We start from the raw sequence: 8,768 nt of genomic DNA, 5'->3' as shown, positions 1-8,768 counted from the left end.
TTGAGAACAAATTGAAGGTACTAAAATGATTTGTAATACATAATTATCAATTTAAAAATACTGGACTTAATTTTTATAAATATAAACCCAATTAAATCTAAAAAAGGCTAATATTGCAATTATATGCAATTTAGCTTTAAATATAATAAATGACTTTGTAAAAATATGCAAAAATTATATTAGCTATATTTTAATATAAATATGAGAATCCAATAAATGAATCATCAAAAATAATAATTTTGAAAATTATTATTGGATTTTAGGGATGAAAATAAGGAAATAAATTGGTTTAAAACCTTTTAAAAATTAAGGAAAAATAATAAAACAATTGGACATACTTATATATGCATACATATGCTATTTGGACAGTATTTTGCATATTATAAAATATATATAGGGAAAAATTGGGTATCAACAAAAGGAGCAACAATTACAAAGAATCTTAGTATTTACACTCAAACGTTATGCGTCAATCAAGAGGGTCTTTATTCACTTTAAAGAGGAGCTTGATTTGACGATCTTGTCTCCCCTAATTTATCTACAAATAGAGAAATTTGTATTCATGGAAGTACACGAAATACTTGTACAAAAAGGCTAATATTACTTTATGTTAACATCATCTTATTAAGCTCTTTGTTCTTGATATTATTTTTGCTTCCGAAAAAGTTCAATTCAAGGATCAAGCTCGTATTTTCTTCAATTATTCTTTATTTATGTATTTTTGCTCTTTATTACTTTGTATTTGTGGATCAATTTAATTCACGTGTTTATAAACCATGTTACAAATTCAGTTGTCCTGTTTTTCGAGTAAACAGTTTGGCGTCTACTGTGTGGCATAGACAATTATAGTATTACTTTGATCCATTCATATTTTACTAATGTACTTTGAAGTTGTTCTTTAGTAAAGAAAAAATAGATATGGCATCTAATGATGTCAAAAACTCACTCAATGAGCACGAGGATAATCTTTGTGGTGGAGATCAATAGGATGATTCGACTAGTGAAACCCGCATTGATGAAAATGAGACTACTCTGGTCTGCGAATAACGAAATACTCGGTGTGCAAGGAGTCCTACCCCTGATAATATGGATGATGAACCCGTTTTCAAGACGGTAAAAGTTTTGAGAGTAAAACAAAGGAAAATCATGAATCATCTCTAAAGATAGGACCAGATAATGACTGAGCTCCAGAAAGTGCTATCGGTTGCCTCAAATAATTCAAATTGAGGAGTTCGAGTCCCTCCTAGCGTGCCTGCAAATCAGATAACGTAGAGAACCAGTAGCATCGCTTCAAGAGACGAGTTCAGATCTAATGATAATCAAGCATGTGGTGCAGGCAGTGGATTCGGGAATGATAACAACACAGATAATCTTTCTAAAACCGAGATCATGAGGTTCATGAGGGAAATGAATGGTCGAATGGATCAAAACGCTAAAGAATTTCGTGCTCGGATGGATTAGATCCCGGGGAACCTCCGGTATTGAAGGGCCCAGATTCAAAAAAGTACATTCAATTACCGTTCAAATTAAGTGCGGCCCCTGAGTTGATTTCAAAGAGGTTCAAGATGCCGGATATTCCAAAATAGGATGGAACTTCGGATCCACAAAAGCACATCACAACTTACACTACGGCTGTAAAGGGAAATGATTTGTCTTCGCATGAGATCGAATCTGTATTGCTAAAGAAATTTGGTGAAAACATAACAAAGGGAGCTCTAACTTGGTATTCACTCTTACCATAATATTTAGTAGATTCTTTTGAAATGCTTGTAGGTTCTTTCATCAAAGCTTATGCTGGAGCAAGGAAAGTCCAAACCAGGAAGGCGGATATATTTATAATCGCTTAAGGAGAATCGGAGTTGCTGCGAGAGTTCATGATGTGGTTCCAAAAGGAGAGGATGTAGTTGTAGGCGGTACCGGATAAATGGGCAGCAAAGGCTTTCACCAAAGGCCCCAATCCTTTAAGCTCCAATGCCTAGAGGAAATTTGAAAGAGAGCTTATTGGAATATCAGGAAACCACATATGCTGATGTCCATAATCATTATGAATCAAAGATTAGAATTGAAGATGATCAGTTGAGTTTTTCGGTGTCATCCAAGGGTCATAACAGTGATCGAAATCAGAAAAAGTTCAGATATAATTCTGATGCAGACCCGAGATCATCCAGGAACCATTTCTAGCCATATTCAAATGAAAGATCTTATGGGCGTGAAGCTAAAAAATTTCAGTCATCGAAAAGATTTGGACTGGATAGAAGGATAGATCGTGGTCGGAGTAGTAGAATTGTAGGATAAAGAATCATTAAGGTCTTAAGATTCATGATATCCCTAGTTATCGGATTATAATTTCAACATCAGTTTGGTAGAGTTGTTTCGCCTATAATAAATATCAAGGAGGCAAGGTTCTCAAAACCAATTCTATCAGATCTCAGTCAAAGGGATTCTAATTTGTGGTGTGACACATGGTCCTAGGATTGAGAACCGCCGGTATCTTCGTGAAAAGGTTGAAATGCTGTTAAAAGTGGCTAACTATGAGAGTTTTTAAGTAATCGGGCTAAGAACAAACACGAGAGGAGTCGAAATGGAACGGAATTAGCAAAACCAACTACAAGGTCGCCCTATTTAACAATAAACATAATTTTTGGCAGAGGTGAAGTAAGTGGGGTGATGTTTTCGGCAGCGAAGAAGATGAATATATTAATCACCTATGGAAAAAGAATCCGTGAAGCATCGAAAGATGATGAAATCACCTTTATGGAGGAAGATGTGTACGACCTTATTTTACCGCACAATGATGCTATGGTAATATCTCTATGTTTTTGATTTTAAAATTAAACGTGTGTTAGTTGATATAGGTAGTTCATCCAATATCATCCAATTGAGGGCTTTGGAACAAGCAAAGCTAAGTAGAAACATAGTTTCGACGACAAAGCTTCTGGCTAGGTTCAACTCAACAAGCGTAACGACTCGAGGAGAGATCGTGTTGTCACCTTGTTCGAAGTTGTGGATGGCGATATGGGCTATAATGTGATTCTTGGTAGGCCATGGATCCAAAACATGAAGGTTGTGCCATCAACTTATCATCAATTGATGAAGTTTCCTTCCGGATGGGATCAAGAAGATTAAGGTTGATCAGCCTGCTTCAAAGGAAATAAATGCAGTCACCTTATCTAGCAGCAAGGTCGAGGGAATCTGAAAATAGCAACTATAGGAACTAGTGTCAACTTCCCTTTCGGTACAGGTAGAGGACGATGGAGAGGAAAAAACATCAGATATTTACCAGGGACCTAAATCGTTCCAGGTGCCGAAAGAAGTGGATGCAACAAAGTCAACTGAAGAAGAACTTGAACAAATCGCTTCGTTTGTAGAATTCCCAAAAATGAAGGTTTACCAATTCATGAAGTAAATTATCCCAATTGGTTAGCTAATGCAGTAATTGTCCTCAGAAAGAACAATAAGTTTAAAATACATAGAGACTATAAAGATTTAAATAAGGCTTGCTCTAAGGGTTCATTTTCATTGGCAAACATCTACCAAATGATTGATGTTACAGTTGGGCATGATTTGATTTTTTTTTATGCATACTCCAGGTATAATCAAATTAGGATGCACCCAGAGGATCAAGAAAAAACCTCATTTATCACAAATTTTGGCACATATTGCTATAATTTGATGCCTTTTGGGCTTAAAAATATCGGAGTCACTTATCATAGGCTCGTTAATAAGATGTTTGAGCATCAAATTGGCAAAACCATGTTAATTTATATTGACAACATGTTGGTTAAGTCTCTCAGTCCAGGGAATCATTTGGCCCATCTTCAAGAAACATTTGACATCTTGAGGAAGTACAACATGAAGATCAATCCGTAGAAGTGCGCTTATAGAGTTGGGTCCTAGAAATTCCTTGGCCTTTTGGTTTCTCAAAGAAGAATTGAAGTAAATCCCGACATGATTAAGGCCATAGAAGATATCCCTTACCAACTGAAAAGTATTAAGGAGGTGCAAAGGTTAAACGGTAGATTGGCGGTCCATAGCAGATTCATATCGAGTTCATCAGAGAAATGTCACTATTTCTTTTCACTGTTAAAGAAGAAGAATGACTTCTCATGGACTCCTGAATACCAACAAGCATTGAAAGACTTAAAAAGGTATTTGTCCAGTCCTCCGCCAATGTCTAAACCCAATGGGGAGGATAATTATTAATTTATTTAGCGGTATCGGAGGTTGCGGTGAGTGCAGTCCTAGTACAGGAGAAAGAAGATGCGCAATTCCCTATATGATATGTTAGCAAAGTACTATCGGGTGCGAAAATACGTTATCCGCACCTGGAAAAGTTTGCCCTAACTCTCGTAGTCTCCTCTCGAAAACTTAGACCTTACTTTCAATGTCATCCAATAGCTGTTGTGACAACTTTTCCCTTGAGGAACGTCCTTCATAAACCTGAATTATCAGGTCGACCGGCTAAATGGACATTTCAAATTAGTGAATTTGATATTGAATATAAACCTCAGACTGCAATTAATTCACAAGTTTTGGGAGACTTTGTGGCTAATTTTAGTCTGGGAATGACGCCTTTAGCTGCTAAAGAAGCGGTTCTGGTATTGTCTCTGATGTATGGACCTTATTTATGGATGGAGCCTCTAATGTAAAAGGTTCCGGTCTTAGGATCGTACTAATCACTCATTCGAGAGGAACCTTGAGACATGCCATTATAACTGTTCCATTTACTAACAATGAAGCCGAGTATGAGGCCATAGTTGCAGGACTTGAATTAACACCGGGACTAGGTTTCAAGGTGATTGAAGTAAAGCATGACTCCCACCCGATGGTAAATCAGATATATAGAATATTTGATACCAAAGAAGAGCGCATGCAGCAGTACTTGAATAAAGTTCAAGTTTTACTATTCTGGTTCATGGAGTGGTCAGTGATTCATATTCCAAGAGAAGAAACATGGAAGGAGACGCGTTGGCCAATTTAGGTTTGTCCACATAAATGAAAGAAGGTGATTGCGGTGTAGTTTTTCAGTTGTTGCATTCAGTCCTAGACGTATTACATTTAGTCCTAGACGTGGATGACTATTGCAAACTTAACTCAACCAACCTAATCTGGGATTGGATAAATGAGTTTATACAATATTTAAGGCACGAAAAACTGCTTGAAGATTTTAAAGCCTCCTGGGCATTACGAACAAAAGCTGCACGGTATTGTCTCGTAGATGGACAATTGTATCGAAGATCTTTCAAGGTATGTTTGCTCGGTGTTTAGGAATATAGAGGCTAATTATGTGATGAGAAAGTTCACAAAGTGGTTTGTAGAAATCATTTCAGTCTGGACTCATTGGTGCTCATATTAATGAGAGTCGATTATTATTAGCCCTAGATGGGACAAGATGCAAAAGCGTTTGTACAAAAATATGATAAGTGCCAACATCATGCTCAATTGGTACATCAGCCAGCAGAGCTTTTGCATTCAATAGTGTCACTGTGGCCATTCAAGAAATTTGGGATTGATATAGTCGGTCATTTGCCTCAAGGGCCCAATAGGTATAAATTATTTTAGTTTTGACTAATTATTTCACTAAGTGGGTTGAAGTAGGTGCTTTCAAGAAGATTGGAGAGCAAGAAGTGATTGATTTTATTTGGGATCATATCATTTGCTGGTTTGGAGTACCAAAAGAAATTACATGTGAAAATGGGCCACAATCTATATGTTTCAAAATTACAAAATTCCTAGAGGGACCGAAGATTAAAAGGATCACATCCTCCCCATACCACCAAAGTGCTAACGGTTAAGAAAAGTCAACCAACAAGGTATAATTCAAAACCTCAAAAAGAAATTAGAGGATGTTATAAGCAAATGGCCAGAAGAGCTACCAGGAGTATTGTGGGCATATCGAATAATGGCAAAGCCGAGCATAGGAAAATACCTTTTTTCCTTTTTTACAGTCAACCAACAAGGTATAATTCAAAACCTCAAAAAGAAATTAGAGGATGCTATAGACAAATGGCCAGAAGAGCTACCGGGAGTATTGTGGGCATATCGAATAATGGCAAAGTCGAGCATAGAAAAATGCTTTTTTTCCTTGTGTACAGTGCAAAAACTTTGATTCCAGTAGAGATTGAGAAACGACCATGATGTATTCCCAAGCAAACGAGCAGGAGAATGATGAAGCAATGTTGATTAAGTTGAACTTGCTTCAGGAGTATAAGAACTTAACTTATGTAAGAATGGTGGCAAAAAAAAGTAAAAGATAGAACGATACTATAATTGCAGAGCAAATATTCGTTATATCAAAATTACATCTGTTATTATTGAAGGTAACTCATAATACCCAGCAAGTCAATATTGAAAAGTTGGGACCAACCTGGGAAGGACCCTACCAAATTTTAGCTATAACCGGTAAATGGTCATATCAACTAAAAAATCAAGATGGAGCAAAATTACCAATCAACTAGAATGTAACTCACATTAACGGTACTACTATTGAAGATCCTTGATGATATTGAAAGTATGCTCCGCACTCTTTTTTTCTTCGTCCAATTTTTATCCCAAATGGATTTTTCTAGCAAGGTTTTTAATGAGGTAGTAATATAAAACGTACTCCGAAGAAGGATCGTCGATAGCAACAAGAACTCCAATGTTCGAATTCCCATACTTTGCACCCGAACACTAGGGGGAGCTATTGTTTAATAGAATACTAAAAGTGTCAAATGAAACCAGGGACTAATAGAACCGATAATTACTTCTTGAACTTTAAAAGTTCAGTTGCTATGAAAGACCTCGAGTCAGGACCAAGGACTGTATGACCAACTCCGTAGAAACAAGTTGTATAAGTTAGCCACATATATTGGTAGCTTTATTTACTTAAGCGAATTTACAAATTTTTTGGCTTATGTAAATGTGCTTTTGAAATATAAGGAATAAATAAAAGTTTTTTTGTTTTTACCTTATTTTTTGTCCAAATGACATGACTTATTCTTTTTCATTTGAATGTTACTTAAACTTCATATGCAAGTGCCATATGAACATGGGACGTCCGCTTCAAGAGCATCAAAAACATAAAGGCCCTCTCTTATGAAATACTCATAATTAAAGGGAAAATTGGAAGTATTAATGCCCGATATTAAAGTTAATCAGATGTAAAAAATTTCGAACTTTATCAATAGAAGCCTAAAATGATGTCTTTTGCAGATGGAGTAAAAAATATCTTTTATTTAAAACATGACGAACCCAATAGAGGTCCCGACATAATTACAAAGAAAAAAAATAGTACATTATTTTGTTTTATCAGCAGAGCGCGGAGGGTGAGAAGTCTTCACGACATCTTTCAAAGATGAAGGTTGCTCAGTAACAGGTTTAGCACTTTCACCCTTATCTTCATCATCATATTCATCTTCTTCTTCGGTCCCCGATGACTCAGATCTAGTGCTCGAGGAACTTGAAGCAGTAGGCTGGGCAAGAATGTTCTCAAAAGCAGTCATCTCCAAGTCAAGGGCTTCATCTATACTTGGAGTGACTTCTTTGGCATCCTCTAAGTTCCCCCCCCCCTCATGCGATAAACTTCATGAATTTTCTTAAGTAAGAAAGAATCTTCTTGATCTCAGAGCTTGGCTGGGAGCCTTTGGACTTTTGACTACAACCGCTCTTTATCGTCCTTCAAGATATCAATTTGCATGCTATTGTTGATTAAGCATTCCGCGGAGAGACCATCCATTTTTCTCCAGTCCTTATCCAAAGTCAAAGGCTTCAAGTAGTTGGCTACTCCCACCGTCTTGGAAAACACATGGCATTCATCCAAAACCGAAAAGGTAACACTGCGTTTATCGTTAGGGTTCTAGACAGATACCGGGAATGCATTTTCTATGTTCCCTAGATCGGGTGACCGGAGGGTTGCACATCTTCCTCTTGTTCGATTGGGGCCGACTGCGAGGCAGGAGTTGGTGATGCAGGGGATGGAGATGGAGCATAAGTTGAAGGAGCATCGAAAGCATAACCCTTTTGACCGGAGGCAACAACTGGAGCCCAGAAGCTGGATTCAACACCAAGTCAAACTCAGTAAAGAGTCCTTCTATATCCTCTTGTGGAACTAAGGGAGTTCTTCTTTTTTTGTTCTTTAAAGAGAAACCACTTCATCATTGTCCTCGATTTCTTCTTCGTCAAGGACGACTATGGCTGATCCTTTTAGGATTTCTTCTATGACTGGAGGCCTCTCTTGAGCCTCAACCTTGGAGGTATGCTTTCTTATTAGTTTTTCCCCTTGCGCTAGGGACTTAGGGAAGATTCTCCTTCACCGAAAGCAAGAGCGTTATCACAAATCTTCTTCCGGTCAAGGGCTTCTTGAATATGTTGTTGAGCTACATTCGAGTCATATGAGACTACGACGATGAGACAGACAAAATATCCATTTGGAAGGCCTACATGTTGTTGAAAGAAGTCAAAAATTTTATATTGCATAGAGCTGAAGATTAAGAAAGGAAAGAGAAAGTTTTAATCGCCATGGTTCTTGGTCTTCCAATTGAATCAGATTGAAATTTATTTCCACTTGCGAGATTCCGATGTGGAATATATAGAATTTTTTGAACCCATTAGGTTAGGTTTCAACTGTTGTAAGAACCCAACGTATGGATAAAATAAGAGAAAAGAAAGTTTAGTAAGAGGAGGAATTCCTTTAATATAGGGAAGAAGGATATTAAGAAATCTTACGAGTGTAGTTCCAAGATTCGGGAATAGGAGATGCTGACGCCAATAAAATGTCCCTTGAAGTG

The sequence above is a fragment of the Nicotiana tabacum genome, chromosome 10, assembly GCF_000715075.1.
Source record: "Nicotiana tabacum cultivar K326 chromosome 10, ASM71507v2, whole genome shotgun sequence".
Taxonomy (NCBI): Eukaryota; Viridiplantae; Streptophyta; class Magnoliopsida; order Solanales; family Solanaceae; genus Nicotiana; species Nicotiana tabacum.
This window is presented reverse-complemented; position numbering follows the sequence as displayed.